General features: G+C 34.9%; 2 pseudogenes; both read left to right on the top strand.

Moving 5' to 3' along the window:
- Nucleotides 1-379: 379 nt before the first annotated feature.
- On the top strand, nucleotides 380-1,786 carry LOC149412755 (venom serine carboxypeptidase pseudogene; annotated as a pseudogene).
- Nucleotides 1,787-10,372: 8,586 nt separating this feature from the next.
- Nucleotides 10,373-11,734, top strand: LOC149412756 (venom serine carboxypeptidase pseudogene; annotated as a pseudogene).
- Nucleotides 11,735-21,531: the final 9,797 nt, after the last annotated feature.

Genomic DNA, 21,531 nt, shown 5'->3' on the forward strand with positions numbered 1-21,531 from the left:
TATGTCCCATCTCCCCCTCCCTCCCACTACGGGGATGCCATAGTATCACTGGCTCCAGACGGTTGGAAGCAGGTATAACTCGTGGGCAGTATTCACATTTACATAAAAAAGAAACCGTTAGTTTTGAAACACGTATATTAATTTTTAAAAATTTATTATAAAGTCAGAATATTTTCAATTATAAATATTTATCGATGGGCGGCCCTGATTCATGACCCCCTTCCGGGGCTAATCAGAGAGAAGGTAACACTTATTTCAGCGACCGATCTTAACGCGGCCCGTCAGACGGTCTTCTCTGACTTGTTTAGTCTTTGTTTGCCCTCCCTGCTGTGAGTAGGTATTACCAACATACGAAATAAGAATTTCCAACTAAACAACAATGGTAAAGACGCTGAGTTTCGTGTTGATAGTGGCGACATGCTTGCTGATGGCCGAGGGGTTCTTCCGCAATGTGTACCGACGTAAGACCACCACAAAGTCCCTCGGGAAGTGCGGGGACTGTGGGCAGCCATTGTACCTGACCCCGTTCATTGAAGCCGGGCACCTGGCCGAGGGGCGTAACAAATCCAAAGTGAGGTACCCCGCTTTCCTTGGAGTGGAGAGCTACTCCGGGTTCCTGACTGTGGACAAAGCGCGCTCATCTAACACCTTTTTCTGGTACTTCTGCGCGGAGAACCGCCCAGAAAACGCGCCCGTATTGTTGTGGTTGCAGGGCGGACCTGGTGCTTCATCGCTGTACGGCTTATTTTCCGAGAACGGTCCCTTCACATACGACGAAAAAGAAAACGTAGGGCGGCGTAACTACTCCTGGACGGAGAACAACCACGTCATCTACATTGACAATCCGGTAGGCACCGGCTTCAGCTGGACAGACAACGGCTTCGCGCAAAATGAGACGGTGGTGGGGAACAATCTATACACCGCTCTGCTGCAGTTCTTCCAGTTGTTCCCTGACCTGCAGAAGAACGAGTTCTACGTCACTGGCGAGTCCTACGCCGGGAAGTACGTGCCGGCTGTTTGCCACGCCATCCACCGAGAAAATCAAAACGCCTCGCAGCTCATCAACCTTAAAGGCTTTGCTATCGGCAACGGCCTATCGGACCCGGTCAACCAGCTATTCTACGCTCCCTATTTGTATCAAATAGGCCTAGTGGACGACAATGGCATGAAACATATTGCGGCACTCGAGAAGTCAGCGGTGGAGTACATCAAGGCCAGTCGCTGGATGGATGCTTTCCGCTTGTTTGACAAATTGCTCAACGGGGACCTAACGCCATACCCAACCCTCTTCTTCAACCTGACTGGATACAATTTCTACTTTAACTACCTGCATACAGAAGATGAGACGCATTCGGATGACTTCACGAAGTTGTTCGAGTTCCCTGAGGTGCGCCGTGCCCTGCACGTGGGGAACTTGACATTCCACGAAGGTACGGAAGTAGAAATGCACATGCTAGAGGATATGATGCAGTCGGTGGCCGGCTGGGTAGGAGAGCTCCTGTCGCACTACCGCGGGGTGATCTACAACGGGCAGTTGGACATCATCGTGGCCTACCCTCTGACGGAGCGGTATCTGCACGCGCTCAACTTCAGCTCGGCGGCCGAGTACGCGAAGGCACCCCGCGTCAAGTGGCATGTGGGAGAGCGCCTCGCGGGCTACGCCAAGACGGCGGGTAACCTCACCGAGGTGCTGGTGCGTGTCGCGGGGCACATGGTGCCCGCAGACCAGCCCATGGCCGCGGTCGATCTCATCCACCGACTCACTTCCAATACGCCCTTCATTTAGATAACCTGCAAATGTATAAATGATGGTCTATGCTGTTCCAGATACGAGAGAAGTAGATTTGGATTTGTTTTAAAAATTACAACCATGACTTTGATATTATTTTCACTGCAATGCCAATTTTTATCTGCAGCGACCACAGAGTTAAAAGTAAACAGCGACAATTTTTTGTTGTAATATCGAATTTGACATCCTTGTTCGTTAGTTTCATTATCACATATTGGCGTTGTTGTATCATACAATATTCCACAAAAATCACATTGGTCCAGAGACACAAAACGCTAGTGTTCGACAGTTATTTCCAATTTTAATATAGTGGGGCTGTAGGTAGGTACTAACAAGTAGGTAAATTACGATTTTTTTTTTTATTTGGAATTATTGGTCAACGCGTGTATTATCGCTTGGATACTTTCTTTAACATACCTATAATGAAACATTTAAATTTTGTGTACCACGTTTATCAAATCACTGTTATTTTGAATAAATTATGTAGTTAAACAAATCTTCCAAATTGTTTAGCTGACTGCAATTATCTTTTTAACTGATATACATGAGGTATACATGACCAATTATGAACCTTAATATTATATTTTGCAAAATATGTATGTATTAATGTAACCCATATGATCTATATTAAAATAATAAAACAAAATAAATAAAAAAAACTGTTTTACTTTGACAATATTTGTAACGCTATCTATATTATGTAATCTATTATTAAACCCCTTATGATATTTTTATTGGTTTTATGGAGAAATCCTAAGATTTCCAATAAATAAAAATGAAAGTCCCATTTTCACAACCGTTAGCATTTAAAAAATTCATCCCATAAAAAAGTAGATCTTTCACTATAATAATTCTACATATTTTATAATGTCTTGATTTTGGCTGACTCCCAGGCCATTTCCTCAGTGCCTGAGAGATCGGAAGCGGACATTTCGGAACGCCAGTATTCCGAGGCCTCGGAGATTTCGGCGGCCGTGGTGTCGCTGGAGTATGAGGATACATAACATTGTTTGGGAGGACATCTGATGATAGGGATAGCTTGGTTTTGACCGGAGGTGGATGCTACTTATTGATTTGGGAGGCTAATTGAGTGAGGTGGCGGGATGATACGGTTTGTGGGAGTGACATTCTCTGGTTTAGTAGGCGAGAATAGAGGGTTAATTATTGGAATGGATAAAGAGGTACATAACTAATAGAATTAGATTAAATTACATAACTAATAGAATTATTTATGTAATTTAATGTATGAAATAATTCTAACCTTTCATAAAAATTCATGGCCAATAGTGGTGTACCTCAAGGGTCACATTTAGGTCCAATACTTTTTGTTGTTGATAAATGATATCGCTACTGTTTTTGATAATAATGTTAATATGCCGCTTTTCGCGGAGGATCTAAAGCTCTTTAAACAAATAAAAACTATAGATGATTGTTTCAAATTGAAATAAATTACACGATTGGTGCGAACTTAACAAACTTTATTTAAACATTAGTAAATGCCACATAATCAGATTTTTTAGATTAAATCAACCTTTCAATTTTCAATATAAAATAAACATTGTTTCTCTCGTAATTTATGATCTTGGCATACTTTTTTAATTCCAAATTTAATTTCCTTTCTCACATCAATACAGTGACAAATAAAGGATTACAAATGCTTGGCTTCAATCGCTGTAATGACAGAGACTTAAAAAACATATCAACATTAAAAATCTAATATTCTTTTTTAGTTCGAGGTCAAGTCGAATATAATTCTAATTTCCTTTCTCACATCAATACAGTGACAAATAAAGGATTACAAATGCTTGGCTTCAATCGCTGTAATGACAGAGACTTAAAAAACATATCAACATTAAAAATCTAATATTCTTTTTTAGTTCGAGGTCAAGTCGAATATAATTCTTCTATCTGATCCCCTCCACTTTAAAATCCACTTCGATTCCATTAAAAAAATTCAAGATATATTAACTTTAAACTCCGTTTACCAATAGATACTATAAATTAAAACCACTTGATGAAATAATTAAAACATGACTTTTATTTTTAAAGTTGTTAATGGTATATTTCGCCCTTATTTATTAAGCCCTTATAGTCGCCCTTATTTATTAAGCCAAATCACCATCATCATACCAACTAGAACTACTAGATCAAAATTTATTTTTAATTATAACAACAATATCAGGACCGAGTCATTTAGATACTCACTTGTACCTAGATTACATGCAGTTGGTAATAATTTCGCAGAAATCGTAGATGTAATCAACTGCACGGAATATACTTAAAAGAAGGCTATAGCAACATACCACAAATAATCTTAATAACTAAGAGAAGCATAATACTATTCTTTTGGTATATCAATTTTAAAATTAATATTTCCATCGAATTTATAAATTAAAATAACTTACGTACCGAAACCAGCCTTCGCAATCAGAATTTTAACTGAAATATTATTTTTATTCAAAATTATTGAATCTCTTATTGACAGCCCTGAATTATTGGCATTCGTTTATATGAATGAACCTGCCAGACTAACTCGAATCAACGACACTTTTAAATGTAAAAATAACCTCAATACCAACTACTCTATTTATTCACCAATTTCAATAATTCATCAACTAGTAAACAAACGATGTTAACTTATGATATGTTTGGTGTTAGTAATTTTGTGGTTTCAAAAGGCAACTATTTTCAGACCTATTTGCTCGTTATTAAGTTGTCTCTTTACCTTCCTACAAGTACATCGCATACTCCTTTTTTAGTTTTATTTTGTTTTTAACTCACATATACTGCATACATGTAATACTTAATACTTAATTTATAAATTTTTAGCATAAAACCCGCAGCAGCAGGTTTTTATCTGCAAGTTTTGTACTATACAAATTAATTTAAAAATAATATAAATAAATTTCTAACCTCACTTACGTCACAGCGTGTAATCATGTCGCTATCTTTGAAAGTAATGCTTACAGTGTACCGATGAGAAAATAACTACTCTAACCAAATATTCAGGAAGACCATTGATTTTAAGCTATTTCAAAATATTAGAAAAATAATTTAGAAACGTCCAATTTTTTGGACGCTATGCATTAATAGGTTAAAGATAAAAAAACTTATTAAATTGGTTTTTATGATATACTTAAAAGAATGATTTACTACCAACTATTGAAGATAAAATGCACGTAATTTGCTACACGTGTCACAACAAACGTAATTAACAATGTTTCTGTATTAGTTATATGACAAAATAATATGATATTTCTCATTGTTCTTTTTTTGTTATTTTTGTTCTGATACACAAAATAATTGTATTTTATTTTTAAGTTTAAAACTACTATAATGTAATAATATTATTTTTCTTACTTTGTACTCTATTATATGTTTATTTATAAAAGGCAGTATAGCCGTTTATGTATTTAAAATAAAAAAATAAAAATAAAAAATAAAAATTTTATTATCTATTTAGTTATTTTGTTTTTTTTTTTTTAATTGTTTTCAGGTCGATAAACATCGCCAACTAATAGCAGGTTACCTAAAGTAACAATGTAATAGCTTTTTCACTAATGAACCTACCTGCATAACAATGCAGTATCATGAAAATCAGGGCCACCAAAATCTGAATATATTATTGTAAATTTGCATAAACCGCAAACACTGGGTATTTATTAACTGCTAGCTGAAGTGTAGTGTAGCTCGGAACTTAAAAATAGTTTGGGATAAAGTATTGAGGTTGTGAATTCTAAAGTATCTAACAACTGGGTGCATAAAGGTGGAAATAATATCATTGTTTTGTAATAATTATTTGTTTCTCTTGATCCATTAACTTCCAAGTTACACATTTTCCTAACAGCTTCGTTCACTAGTTACGACTCATTTTACCACAAATAATTTTAAAGAATAACATCGTCTGTACCGAGGAGTTTGGTACCCTCAATTAATAATTATAATTAATTTTAACATACCTTTAAGACGTACACTACACACAGTGCTATTCTATCAGAGGTGTGCTTTATTTCAAATAAATCCATTTCAAATGGAAATGCAAAATGGGTATTTTCCATTTTGCATTTTAAATGCTTTTCTCAATGCATTTTCCATTTTAAATGCTTTTTTGCAACATTCTTCCTACTATCTCCACTCATCTGTTTTTCATAAGCCCCAAATATCAGTCGGTCCTCAACCTCGCTATGAGAGATAATTTACATTTGTCAAGTTGCTCCCTGGTCGGAGCCCTGGCAATTGAGTGATACCATTACAAAAAATACTGAACATTGGGCCATGACGCTGTAATATTAAATGTTAGATAGCAGTTTCTATGTTTTTACGTTGGCAACATTAGTCCCGCGCAATTTTTTTGTGGTTTCATAATCTGTAGTCGTGGTGTTTTTGGATTTACCATCATGTAATATGTTTGTTCTACATTGATGTCCATTATTAAATGACAAAATTGTTGAAAAATTCTATAATTATTCGAATTGTTTGACCTGAGAAACCATTTTGCATTTTCAATGCATTTTGAAAATAGGTATTTTGCATTTTGCATTTGAAATGCTTTTCTAAAAACCATTTTGCATTTTGCATTTTCATATGGAAAAGTTTTGACCCATTTCCATTTTGCATTTCAAATGGTTTTGTGTACCCATTTTGCACATCTCTGTATTCCACACGCTTAATTACAAAACAAATGCAGCATCTAATTCGCCAATTAACCGTGCTCTTCACGCATTCAACAATATTCGTCTAAACTTTGAAATAGAAATTTTGTCGGACTTACTGCCCAAATTTACATAATAATATAAACTGTCGAATGCGCATACATATATACACACACACTCTAACACACACGCACATAAGCACACACACACAGACACACACAGAAACACGCACACACGCACCTATGTACTACACATGACACCTCGTCGTGGTAGGGCTTAATTATCCAAACGACCAATATATCCATATTTAACAGGAGATGAGGTTCTCTTTCTTTATTTCATTGAATCATCATTTTTATTTTAGTTTATTGGGGAAACAAACAATTTCACAATATTATATAAATAATTACATTTTAAATGTTTTTCATTAATCAGTGAAGTTTACACATAAAATTCATGTTATATAGAGAAAAAACATAAATAAACAGAAAAACATAAAAAATACCTTAATCAAAATAAATGAGATATCTTACACAGGTACGTTATTAACAATTTGATTTAATTTTCTCCAATATGCATTTGGTTAACTAAACTAATGACAAATGGAAAATATCGGCTTCTGAAAATATATTAGTGTATATATATATTTTTGTATATATTGTAATATTAAAAAAAAAACATTAAAATAAAGATAAATTTAAACTAAAAATAAAGATTAAAAATTAAAATATAATTATCACACCAAAAGAAAAATATTAAAAGAGAATGGAAATCGGCATTTATAATGATTTATGTGTTTGTGCGTGTTGCGTGTTTTATATATTTTTTTATTGGGCACGTCCTTCTGAAAAATGAATGTTGTGTGTAGTTAGTTTTGAGTGTGGAATGTGGGATTTTTTGTTTGACTGTGTCTTTTGAACAAGACAGTGGAAATGAACATTTTACAGAAAGTAGTCGTTGTCAACAGCGTTGTGGATAATTTAATATGGTAGTGTATATCTCTTCTATCTTCTAATGCTTATAGTTTGTGGAATGCTAATGAGTTTTTTTATATATTGGGGGGGTTAGAAGGATTTTAAGTCTAAGTGTTTCAAATGAATTGAATGAATTTGAATCATTTCTTACCTTTCAATATTTATTTAACTTTGTATTGAGAATTCCATATTACTAATCCAAATTCTAAAATATGAGCGAAGGAAAGAGACATATAGTATATTTATTACATGAGGTGATCTGAATGGTTACGTCACTATCATGATGAATCCTCCTAGAATTTTGAAGCCCTGGCAGAGATGAAATTTATATGTGATCGGGAAGACATTCCAGAGTCCATTATTATACGTAAATCCCTTACTTCACTCCACCTTTTTAGTTTTACGTCATGGATTTTGTACGGGAATATTAGAGGGTTAAGGTGAAGCTATAAGTGAAATCACTATTTAGATTAATCTTTACTACAAATCGGTATAGGTTATCAATACAAAAAATATACTATGGATACATTGAAGCTTGGTCTATCGCTTGGCTTGATCAGAATTAAAATAAAGTTGTTGTTTGGAGATGGACTTAATGCGAGACTAGTGTGAAGGTGCTTTCAACAATTCTAGCGATTCCTTTCAAACTGTCGCTAAGATTGGGAACAATGTCTATCAGAGCCATTGATAAATGCACTGAATTTCGTTGATGGCTAATTCCGGGTAGTAGTATTATAAATAAATTATTAAAAAAAAAAACAATAATTACCATTATACAAACGATACAATCAAATACATAATCGTTTACAAGTCAAAACACCATTAGATAAACCAGTAAAAAACTGAGACGTCAAAAAAGGTCCAGGGCGTAAAAGATGTGTCTGTATATCCACTATTTTGCTAGTGTGATTTTTATTTTGTCAAGTTGCATACATTATTTAGTATTTTTTTTTGCCGGAAATCCGAGCGTTTATTGCAATAACAGATCAAATAAAAATAAAATTAAATAATTTTATTAATTTGATTTATCAAAACCGTGTCAATCATTCCCCTATCTACTCAAAAGACGCAGGTGTTGGTGTTGAAAGCGCAGCTGTTCTAGCGGCCGACCAATTTGTTTACAAGTAGCAATAATACCTAACTGTACTGAAGTCGAGATTTTATACCGTCCCCTTAATAAAAACAAAAGAAGAACAAAAATACTTTTGGCTTTCATATTTTATTTTTTTATTTTTTTTTATATAAGAACTTTTTGAACATTTATACATATTTTTGATAATTCATCCGCCATGCTAGGGATGTCCCTGTGTTATGGCGGGTGATATTTACAGATTGGATTTATAAAATAAGTTAATTATAAGTTATAAAGTTATGCAACTTAGATTAAAATATAAGTTAATTAGATTATACAATTAGATTATACAATTAGATTATACAATTAGATTATACAATTAGATTATACAATTAGATTATACAATTAGATTATACAATTAGATTATACAATTAGATTATACAATTAGATTATACAATTAGATTATACAATTAGATTATACAATTAGATTATACAATTAAATAATAAGTAAGTAATAAAACTATACAAATTAAATTAAATTAAAAGTTATTAAATTTAAATTCATTGTAAAATAAGAGACAAATAGATAATCTAAATTGTTAAAACATATATTTGTAAAAATAAAAATGGGATAATTTAAATTCATCAAAAAATATGAGACATTGAGATAATCAAAATAGTTAAAAGAGAATGTATATACAAATTAAGATGGAATAATTTAAGTTCATCGACAAATAAGAGACATTGAGATAATCGAAAAAATTAAAACAGATATTTATAAAAATAGAAATGGAACAATTTAAATTCAACGAAAAATAAAAGACATTGAGATAATTGAAAAAATTAAAACAGGTATATATAAAAATAAAATTCTATATAATATATTCCTCTTAATGCTTTTGGTGAAAGATATTGGGTTACATTTTTCCAGGTTAAGGAACAGTTTGTTGTTCACACAATATTTTTCGAGCCTATTAATAACCTCTTCCATTTCTAAGAAGTCATTGATAAAAGTGACTTTTTTTGAAATTTTAGTGTCATTTGCAAAAATTTGGAATTTTGAATTTTTAAAAACATTTCCCTATTTCATTGAGACACAAAATAAACAATAAAGGTCCAAGAAGTGATCCTTGTGACAGGTGTTTAAGATTAAGCTATTTTCGTAAAGGAAAAGGTTACATTAGCTTAATATTTTTTTATTAAAGTGACTAATTATCATTTTTGATACTTTATTTTTAGTTTTAAAATGGAAATTGAACAATTTGCCAATTGGTCGTTTGGAAAATTAAGCAATAAGGCGACTTCCTGGTAATTACTGAATATACATAATACAAATATAAGACATAAAAAGGAAATGTATTATAGGAACCCAACATGAAATATTTAATGTCTGTAAATTGTGCCATTACTGTAACCAATGTACTGTTTGTTACTATAATATCAAATTTATGTTTATTAACAAGTTCTCGGATTCCTTTTATCCCAGGTCAATAAGTCATTTGGTATTTTTTCCGAAGGATGATAATTCACAGTTTCTTTTCTAGGAGGAGATTTTTTCCCATGTTTTTGGGTTCGCTGGAGTTTGTTTTTTGTGGTAGCCGTTGGGCACCATGATTTGTATTTGTACTGTGAAACGTAGACTCAAATAAAAAACAATGATTCAATTTTTTATAATCTAGTGAACTATTGAAAGGCAGCCCTGATTCATTGGCCCTCGTCCGGATTAATACAGGAAAAAAATACAATATAATCGACTCATCGCAGAATTATCAACAGACTGTCTTCAGTGAGTTTGTGTTCGGACTGACACCATTATCTTGACACTATATAGTCTGCAATGATAACATCTATTAGCTGCGTGTTGCTTATAGGGATGGGAGTTATAATGACGGCAGAAGGCTTCTTCCCGAATATGCACCAGCGCAGTAGTCTCGGAGTGTCCCTTGGGGACTGCGGAGACTGCGGGGAGCCGCTGTACCTGACCCCGCTCATCCAGGCCGGGCGCATAGCTGAGGGGCGCAACAAGTCCAGAGTAGAGTTTCCCGCCTTTCCCGGGGTCCAAAGCTACTCCGGCTTCCTGACGGTGGATGCAGTGCGCTCTTCCAACACCTTCTTCTGGTACTTCCCTGCAGAGAATCGACCGGAAAACGCACCCGTGGTCCTGTGGCTGGATGGTGGGCCCGGTGGCTCATCAATGATAGGATTATTTAACGAAAACGGCCCCTTTACCTACTATAATGGCACAGTAGAGCGGCGAACTAATTACTCCTGGACGGAGAACAACCACGTCATCTACATCGACAACCCAGTGGGCACGGGTTTTAGCTGGACGAAAAGCGGTATCGCGAAGAATGAGACGGTGGTGGGTAACAATCTCTACTCTGCCCTGCTGCAGTTCTTCCAGCTGTTCCCCGACCTGCAGAAAAACGAATTCTACGCGACGGGCGAGTCCTATGCCGGCAAGTACGTTCCGGCTGTTTGCCACACCATTCACCGTGAGAATCAGAACGCGTCACAGCTAATCAACCTTAAAGGCTTTGGCATCTGCAGCGGGTTTTCGGACCCGATCAACCAGCAGAAGTACTCTCCCTATCTTTACCAGATCGGCCTACTGGACGAAAACGGCAGACAACAGATGGCGGCTCTCGAGGAAACTGTAGAGGATAACATTAAGGCTGGTAAATGGATGGATGCCTACAAGGTAATGAACAAACTGTTAGGATTCGATAATGACACACCTTCCCTTTTCTACAACCTGACGGGATACAGTAACGTTCACAACTACATGCAGATAGAAGGCGATCCGCATATAAGCGACTTTGTAAAGCTGTTCGAGAACCCCAACCTACGCAAGGCCCTGCACGTGGGCAATCTTACGTACAATGAAGTTTCTGCAGAAGTGTTTGATAACCTGCGCGAGGACACGATGCAGTCGGTGGCGGGCTGGGTGGCAGATCTGCTGTCGCACTACCGCGGGGTGATCTACAACGGGCAGCTGGACATCATCGTGGCCTACCCTCTGACAGTGTCCTATCTGCAAGCACTCAACTTCAGCTCGGCGGCCGAGTACGCGAAGGCACCCCGCGGCCAGTGGCGTATAGGCAAGCGCCTCGCGGGCTACGCCAAGACGGCGGGTAACCTCACCGAGGTGATGGTGCGCGACGCGGGGCACGGGGTAGCATTTGACCAGCCGTTGGCCGCATACGACATCATCCATCGTCTGACTTCCAATACACCCTTTTTTTAGATAACTTCTTAAAGTTCAATAGGTACACATTTATAAATATATCTTATAAATTGTCCTACAATACACGTTACAAAAATAAAAGCTTTCGTTTTTGCAATCTTTCGAATAATTTGTTGATTATCCAAAAGAGACTTGTTTATTATTTTTACTAACGCCCCATTAGGCTATTTTAAGGAATTTAAAACATCTAGTTACATTATATCTAAAAGAACACTATTCAGTATATTTATAATTATATTATATTATCCATACTACTACATTTTTATCATTTTATTTTTTTTATTGTTTAACTTATAACATTGTTACATTGTACATAAAATTAGGTAATAATAGGTAATAGTGAAAAACATATGTTATTGAATTTCTACTCCAATGAAGAGTGCTAGCTCTTGAGCTTGGCGTAGGAGTTATTTCACAATTATTTCATGTTTATATCAGTAATTAACATAAATACAGTACAATAAATATAAACTTAAAAGAGGATTGTGACGTTAATTTTGGTTGTAACATGAATTGAAGTTATAACATTTGAAAGGTGATATTAATTTTTTTAAAGATAAATTTGACCTTTTTTTAATAAAATAAAATCTACTATTTTTTTCACTTCTTCGGGAAGACTACTAAAATATCTTATGCCTTTGTAAATGTAATTATTGTGCATTTGTTGAGTTGAAAATAGAGGAATTTGGATGTTAAAATTATGCCTGAAGGATGAGTTAAATTAAAGTTTTTTTTATTACAGTTTCTTTATATATTTGTAATATTGCATCTTTTTTATAGAGGTCTTCAATTTTTGGTAAGTACTTCGAAAATTTTGAACAATGATGCTGAAGAGAATGTTTTTTCAAAATTACTTTAATAATTAGTTTTTGTACCACTTTTACAGAGCTTAAAATTTTTTCATATGCACCTCCCCACCCAATGATTCCATACTGAAGTAATGATTGGACTAGTGCGTAATAGATTTTTTTCAGGTTGTTTAGCTTGAGAACATTTCTTAATGTAATGAATATATAGATACATTTTCTAATGCGCTTAACAAGTTCACATATGTGTCTGTTCCATTTCATATGTTGGTCTACAATTACACCGAGGTACTTTATTTCAGTTGTTTGGTTTAGTATGGTAGGTACATGATTTATTACAAACATCTTTGTTACATTTTTTTGCGTTAATTGTAAGTAGATTTGTATCGAACCAGTTTTTTAGGATTTGGATGTCATTATTTGCATTTGCATTTACAATTTTCCAGTCATTACCCTTAATTTCGATAATTGTATCATCTGCGTAAGATATAATTGTTCCATTGAGGTTTAGTTTAAAAATATCGTTTACGTACATGATAAAAAGTAATGGACCCAAAACAGTACCTTGTGGTATCCCAAAATCACTTGTGAGTGGTAGACTAGATGCGTGATTAATTTTTACAAATACATATCTGTCACCCTTAATCACAAACACGCTAACACCTCAGCACAGGTTTTCCTAGTGAGGTGCTCACGTTACATATAATATCACACACACACAGTTTTACCTGAATCAACCTATGTTCTTCATTTTTTATACCTTTTTTCTGTACTTTTTTCTCTGTACTGCAATATAAACCACTGTAATAATTTGTAAAACGTGTATTCAAGAATAGACCTAAATAAATAAATTAATATATAAAAATAACCTCAATACCAACTACTCTATACATTCACCAATTCCAATCATTCATCACCTTGCAACAAACCCTGTTAACTTATGATTAGGGGTACGTAAATTTCGCAAATAAAAAATCGTGATTTCGCATTTAAAAAAACTCAAAATAGAAAATTTCGCATTTATTTCGCAAAAAAAAATACAGTGTTAAAAACTCAATTAGGCTAGCGTTGTTGTAATTTCTACATTTTCATCTTTCATTGTTTGCCTGCGATCAGTTACGACAATGTTGTAGATACTAAAGTACCTCTCGGCATCAACACTATTGACAGGGCAATTGAATAGCTGCTTTTGCAAATCCAGGGTAGCAAGATTTTGATGTAACTAAAACTTGCATTACATCCACAGGAGCTTCTTGGCCGACCAATCGAAGTAATTGTCTGTGAAAATGAGAGTACCCGTCAATTAGTTCTTCTTGTGGTACACTTTTAAAAAACGGAATTTTTGCGAAGCTTTCCACTATGGAATTTGAATTGACAGAAGAGGGCACATTTGCTGCTTCCGATGGACAAAATAATCTTTCAATGTGCTTGTAGCACTCATTTGTTGGATTCGGCCCCATGGTGTACCAACAATTTATCCAAGCCAGTGGCGGATCCAGGGGGGGGGTCACGGTGGTCATGACCCCCCCCCTGGGCCCCAGCCCAGGGGGGGGTCATGACTACCTAGGTCCTGGGCCCATCCAGGACCTAGGTGGACCACTAATTAAAATTGTTAAACATAATGTTTTTATATATTTTTTGTCACAATATAAATTTTATTTAAGTACTTTCAATATTTAATTAATTTAATATAATACTTTGTTTGACGGCAAAAGCATTATTCGGGAACGAACGCATCGAAAATTCGAATGTTACCGCGTCACCGCGCACCGCCACCGGCGCGCGCTTCGGCCGCCACCTTTCATATTATTATGACACATTTCAATTTTTCAATTCAATTTCAGTGCCGGCAACCCGGGCGTTTATTTATTATTAGTTATGTACATACATGATTTTTCTCCTTACCCTCCTCACTAGACAAAGTCTGTTCTGAGGCTGGTAACTAACAATTTCTAATTACATAAAAACAAATAAGTGGTAAAGAAAAAAAAAAAAAAAAGAAATATCTATGTTATTTCGTGTAACCACGTGTGACGCTTGCGCGCGCTTTGTTTCGACTAACGTCTAGCGTCTAGCAAAACTTAACCTCAATCGGAACGACTAAACTTTATTAATAAAGTGTTTACTTTTATTTGTTTACTAAGTTTAAAAAAATAAGTTCCAATATAAGTAATAGTGTTCTTAAAAATTGTTGCTGCAAATTCAATTCATTACAAGAAATGGTAAGTAATCTAATCAGTTTCTTCATTATGCCAGTGTATGTGTGTTTAAACTCAAATGTTATTTGTTAATGTTCTAAGGCTGGGGTTAGACTCGTAAGTTTTTTTCCTGTAAATCGCTCTTGAAGGCGAGTTTGGCCAAATTCCCAATGTAAACGACACCAAAAGTCACTTAACGTAATTTTAGTAAGTTACAGAACTTATTCTTTCGGAAGTTTTTTGACAGGTCTGGACAGGTCTAACGCGCCCGCGCGAATTACCAGCCTTCCTATACTTCCTAAAGCAATTCTTAAGGCGAGACACACCTCGTTCATCGAGGTTTTGCCCAAGGCTAACATTTTAATTTATTTCGGCGAAATTATAATTGAATTTAAAAAAAATAAAATTATGCCACGCGAGGGATGCAAGTTATTTATATTTTAGATTAATAAAACAATACCTTACAATTAATATATTTTACGTTCAACGATTTTAAAACTTTATAACCCGTGTATAACTATAAAGTTAGCGGACTTAGCGGTAAGTACCAGATTTTATTTTTCTAGATGATGAATTAATAACTTCGGAAGTGGACACATTTTTAATATTTGTAACAAATTCTTCAGAATCAATTAAAATGAAGGCTAAAAGTGTGGATAGATTTTTTTACTAAGATTACGAAAACGTTAGTAATTTTTTTTAGAAATGCATAGTATTATTTTTAATGATGGATTTTGAATGATTTACATGAAAATGTTCCGTCTCCGATTATGTTCCCTTAATTTTGTAAAATTCCACACTGATTATTTTTTTTATACGGCAACACTTTGATATCCGGCGAATTTTTGAATTTGACGTTTAACGTTCACTAGATTTATTGTTTGTTCTCTGCGAACTTAACCACTTAACCTTTGATTTGACTTTTTGCATGAGTAGGTGGTTTGGTATATTTATGCTTTTTGCTAAAGATGGCGGTGTTTTGACAGATGTTATGAACAGAACTCCGTACAATTTCATGCCATTTTTGTGACATTCGTGTTGAAAACGTTCTTTTTTAAATGACTTTCGGCTAGTTAATTACCCTTTTTATTCTACTCTTCGATAGACTGGATAGACACTTCATACCTACAGTGAATATTACAGTGGAACGATTCAAATTCTTTACCAGGAAGCAAAGAAATAACGGTCAACAAGCTGTTATTATTTGTCTATTTTGTCGTGACAAGCAAAGTGCTACAATAATAATGTCGAGTCAAATTCTGCAAATGCAGAATGCTACGGATATGGTTGGCGAGTGGAAACGTTTTAAGCAATCATTTCTTTTATATATGATGGCGAATAACTACAACGAGGAAAAGGAAATTCAAAAAGGTTGCAAGATTCCTACACACAATACTATGTTGAAGACACACCTGACAACATGTTATATTGTGGTGAAATAAGAACACGATTAATAATTGTAATCTGTACTGAATTGGTTGACAATTGACATTACACGAGCCTACGCCGCCCGGGCTTGCGGAGCAAAAGACAATCTTAATGATATACCTAGTGTTACCATATCCAACAATACCTACTTTTTACTTGTATATATTATTATCAAAATTAAATTATAACTTCTTGTAACTGTAACTGACCGGACCTAAGTCCTCCATCACAAAACAAGCAAGCATTTTCGGCTTTCTGTGGTGGTGGTAGGAGTTATTGTTGGGTTATTCGTAACCCGGGAATGTTTGTCTTTCTTTAAAAAAAAAAAAAAAAACTTGACCACGACTACGTGACCCCCCCCTGGCGCCAAAGCTGGATCCGCCCTTGATCCAAGCTCTTTTGAGCTGCTGTCTTCAACATCATGCTGTGATCGATAGAATTTTCGGTTGATAAAATAGCCGTCTCTGTCTGTTTTGAACAGAGTTGTAATAATTGTTAGCGCGTCTGATCAACATTTGAAAGCACGTAACGTATAAAAATGTGCGAAAGTATTTAATTTTCAAATTTCGCTTTTATCGCAAATAAAATGCAGATTTCGCTTTTATCGCATCTATTTCGTAAAAACGAAATTTACGTACCCCTACTTATGATATGTTTGGTGTTAATAATTTTGTGATTTCAAAAGGCAACTAATTTCAGACGTATTTTCTCTTTATTAAGTCATCTCTATAGTTCTATACATTCATACGAGAAGTTTTTAACACACTACATTTACTGTACGAACATACTTGATTTATAAATTGAATTTTTTTGTTGTTGTTTTAAAAATAAAAACCTTCTGTTGACACTGTATTATGCAATAAATCATCTAAAATATGTATCATGTGAAAACCCGTCAGGGTGTTAAAATTAATAAATAAGTAAATAATGAAAAAAAAGCGTGGCAGCAATAAAACCCGCAGCAGCAGGTTTTTATCAGCTAGTTTTGTATTATACAAATAATTTCAACAATAATATAAATAAATTTCTAACCTCACTTACATACACGTCACAGCGTGTAATCATGCCGCCATCTTTGGCAGTAATGCTTACAGTGTACCGATGAGAAAAAAAATAACTAACCAAGTATTCAGGAAGACCATTGATTTTTTAAAGTTATTTCAATATAATATATTACAAAAATAATTTAGTAACGTCCAATTTTTTGAACCCTGTATGCATTAATGGGTTAATGATAAAATAACTTTAGATTTACATAAAAGAATGATTTAATACCAACTATTGATGATCAAATGCACGGGATTTGCTACACATGTCACAACACACGTAATTTACAATTTTATATTTCCTGTATTAGTTATATGACAAATTATCTATTAAGTTTATAATTAAATTGTATTTCATTGTTTTCAGATAAGTAAGCATCGTCAATTAATATCAATTTATTACCTATAATAACAATGAAATAGCAATTTCTCTAAGGTAGGTACTTGCATAACAATGCAGTCTCATGAACGAAAATCAGGGCCACCAAAATCTGAATATATGCATAAACCGCAAACACTGAGTATTTATTAAGTGCAAGCTGACGTGTACCCAGCATTGCTCGGGACTAATAAATAGTTTGGGATAAAGTTTTTTTACTTACAAACCTTTCTTCGTTTACGAGTTACATTTTACCACAAATTATTTGATTAATGTTGTCTCCGACTTTTCTACCATTCTCTTCACGTAGTATCATGCAATCCACATTGTCGCGAATTCTGAAAAGGCATTATTGTTTAAACATCGTATATGTTATTTTACTCTTGTTGACATTCCGGGCCGTTTTTCCGATATAAAAAGCAGAACAATCATTACAATTTATTTGTCTCCACCTTTTCTATTTGCATCTCTTTCTATCTGTTTTGTACCTCTTTCACTCATTGTTTTCATTTACCTATATATATGTGCCTGTATCTAATTACCTTTAGTTGATATTTAGCCCTGAAGAAACTTGGGACAAGCGAAACCCGGTTGGCTATCGTTATTGATTCAAAAATAAAGTGTTGTCTTACTAAGTGTATGTTTTTTTCATTTTAATTTTTATTTATTTTGTAAATAATTTAATAAGAAAGCAAAAAAGTTAATCAAGTGAAACTGTCACAGATAATCTTAGCTATAATTTTGTTTTGTTTTTCAAAATTCCAAGTATGAACTTTATGCCGATGACATGAAAATATTCAATGTTATTAGTTCTCTCTCTGATTGTAAAGCGTGACAAAGTGACCTAGATAGGCTTTGCAACTATTGCAAATTTAAATGTTTAGGTATCAACGTTTCTAAATGTCACACTATGACATTCATCGGAAATAAACATGTAATTAAGTACTTTTATTCACTCAATAATGAACCTGTCATCTCTAAATCGGATAAATAAAATAAAATAACAAAAATACCTTGGCGTTTACCTGATAGAAAACTTAAATTTAATAAGTACATTGATTCAACCGTTAATAGCTCGTATTAAATGCAAGGTTTTGTGCTACGTGTAAGTAAAGTGTTCAGTAATCCACGTTCAATCGTAATGTTGTATTTCATATTAGTCAGAAGTACACTGGAATACGCATCGCCAATTTAGAATCCACTAAATTAATTATACATAGATAGTATATAACGTATTCAAAACAAATGCATAAAGTATCTAACATCTTAAATCAACAGTAACTTTGAACTTTTAATTAAAACTTTGCAGCAAAGGCGAGTTGTAGCTGATTTAACATTTATATGTAAAATTTTAAAGAATAACATCATCTGTAGCGAACTTCTGTCCCTTATTAATTTTAACATACCTTTGAGACGTACACGACATAAAATGCTATTCTACACGCTTAATTACAAAACAAATGCAGCATCTAATTCGCCAATTAACCTTGCTCTTCACACTTTCCACAATATTCGTCTAAACTTTGAAATAGACATTTTGTCAGACTCACTGCCGAAATTTAAACATGACATCGTGTCAATAATATAAACTGTTCAATGCGCATACACACACACACTCACCCTCTCTCACACACACACACGCACCCTTGTTTGTCCAATCCCGATTTCGAGGACTTCAACTGGCTACCCGAATTCGAGGTCCTGTTATATTATATAAAGTAGACATGTATTCTACACTTATACGTATACTCAAGTTAATCGTGATCGTTGCTGTCTATTCGGTTTCATCATACACCCGGTAAGCACCTAGAAAACGGTCCTCAAAAAACCGGAATACACAGCCGGTAACTGAGGACTTCCCATATCCGAGGCCTGTCCACGTATTCAGGATTACACATACGTAAAATACACGGATCTTGGAAGGTCCTCGATTTAGTGGTCTATAGTTTTTGGAGGTCTTGGGTCCTCGAAATAGTGTGGAACGAATTTCTTACACGTATCTTGGAAGCGAAAAATCTTTCGAAACCAACACGGATCCGTAGTGCTCAATTAATGCGCATGGTAATTACAAACGATTGGACGACGCATGCCTCGTACTGAACACGGATTTGTAAAGAGAAATGGCGTTACAAACCCGTGTTCAGTAGGAGGACGCGTGCCTCATATTGAACACGGGTTTGGAAGGAGAATGGCGTTACAAACCCGTGCGGGTTTCGAGGCAATGATGCCTACTATTGAACGCGTAAAAGGAAATACGCCGCCCGGTGCAACAGCAGATCGGCTAGTAATCGGCGTTCATAATACGGAAAGTACCGAAAACTTCCGAACTATTCCGAAACAGGTCTCCAGCGAAATAGTATTCTTACTTAGGGTTTGAACAAGAAACCATAATATGTCTCTCGCAAAATGCAACCATTAGTCAACGGTTATTACGTGCGATATTATTTTATTATAATATAAAGCGCTTAATAAGCTCTTTTTATTGCGTTTTCGATTTTACACCGGCCGCGCCTGCTTGGAAGTTTGGAGGTTAAGTCAGTTCAGTCAGAACTCTAGACTAGATGGTACCTTGCACGAGTCTATCGCTATCCTTTTCATTTTCAAGAACAAATAGCATGCGCACTCTCTTTGTTTTAATGGACGGACAGCTGCTATGCTTTGTCCTCTTCTATCGCATGGGATGATTGGTTGGGACCTCTCAGTCGCACACGAGAATTCCCGGCTAGTTTTCAAAAAGTTTTAGTTTTCAAAATTCGACAACCGGAATTCGGGACTGATTTTTAGCAGGCAACCTTATACCATCGTGTTCGTAATGAAATAATCTTTAATTTCATATAATTTTTATTCAATAATCAGACCGGTGCAAAATGCTTTTTCGATTTACCTGTTTATACATGGCAACCTGAGAGTTGTGATCGGAAAAGAGTAGGCAACCTAACGTTTGCATATTTTATGGGTTTCATACTTTCGATTGGTATAGAATTTTTATAATAATCAAACCGATGCAATGTTTAAATTTTTTTTTTTTAAATTTTAATTATTCATACCCTGGACTAAAATTTGCTAGGCAACCGACATGCAATATATTTATTGACATATTAAATTAAATATAAAATACGTTTCATCAAATAAACATCTCGGTGACGGTCGTTCTTTAAGGGATCTTAGACTAACAGCTCCTCCTTAACCCGCTTGATAACATCACCCATCCAGGTGGCGATATTCTTCCCTTGTCCTTAATTCAGACAGAGGCGTTTTTGTGAGGTGTAGGTAATAGGGTCATAGAGCGGATTAACGAAGAATGGAGTGAAAGAAGAATATATGACGCGGATTAATCAAATAATTGATCAGGTGTCCTAATTACTTATTAAATATTACTATACCGTACATCGAATTAAACAGTATTACAGAACATAATTCACAATACGAACTAAACGCAATATTGAATTTTGTTTCAACAGTCAAAAACTGAATTCCTTGTCGGCACAATCTTAATAGTGCAATACTTATTATATACACATGCACGTAGGAATTTCGAACGACGGGTCCTCGGTTTAGGGCGTAGGTGAGATTTCTTGACACTCGAGCTTGCAGCGCCTCCTGGTGTTCACATTCCGGCAATCGGCACCTTTTAACACGAAACCGAGGACTTTGAGAGAGTCCTCGGTTTAGGGTCTGTGTGTGATTTCCAGCATTAGCGGCGCCGCCCTGGTGGTCACACATCCGTACTAATGAAACACTAGCCAAATTAAACACGATATTTTTCGCCACGAAAATGAGGACTCTCTCCGATCGGCCCAAAATTTCGACAGTTGACCAATCAGAACGCATAGATTATAGGTACATATTCAGTTTTTCGCATTTTGAATCCGAGGACGTCCTCGGATTCGTGTGAGTCCTCGGATTCTGGGTCTAAAGGCCTGTGAAGGTCCTCGAATAA

This window comes from Hesperophylax consimilis, chromosome 22 (assembly GCF_061612785.1).
Source record: "Hesperophylax consimilis isolate HC1 chromosome 22, BYU_Hcon_1.0, whole genome shotgun sequence".
In the NCBI taxonomy this organism is placed as follows: domain Eukaryota; kingdom Metazoa; phylum Arthropoda; class Insecta; order Trichoptera; family Limnephilidae; genus Hesperophylax; species Hesperophylax consimilis.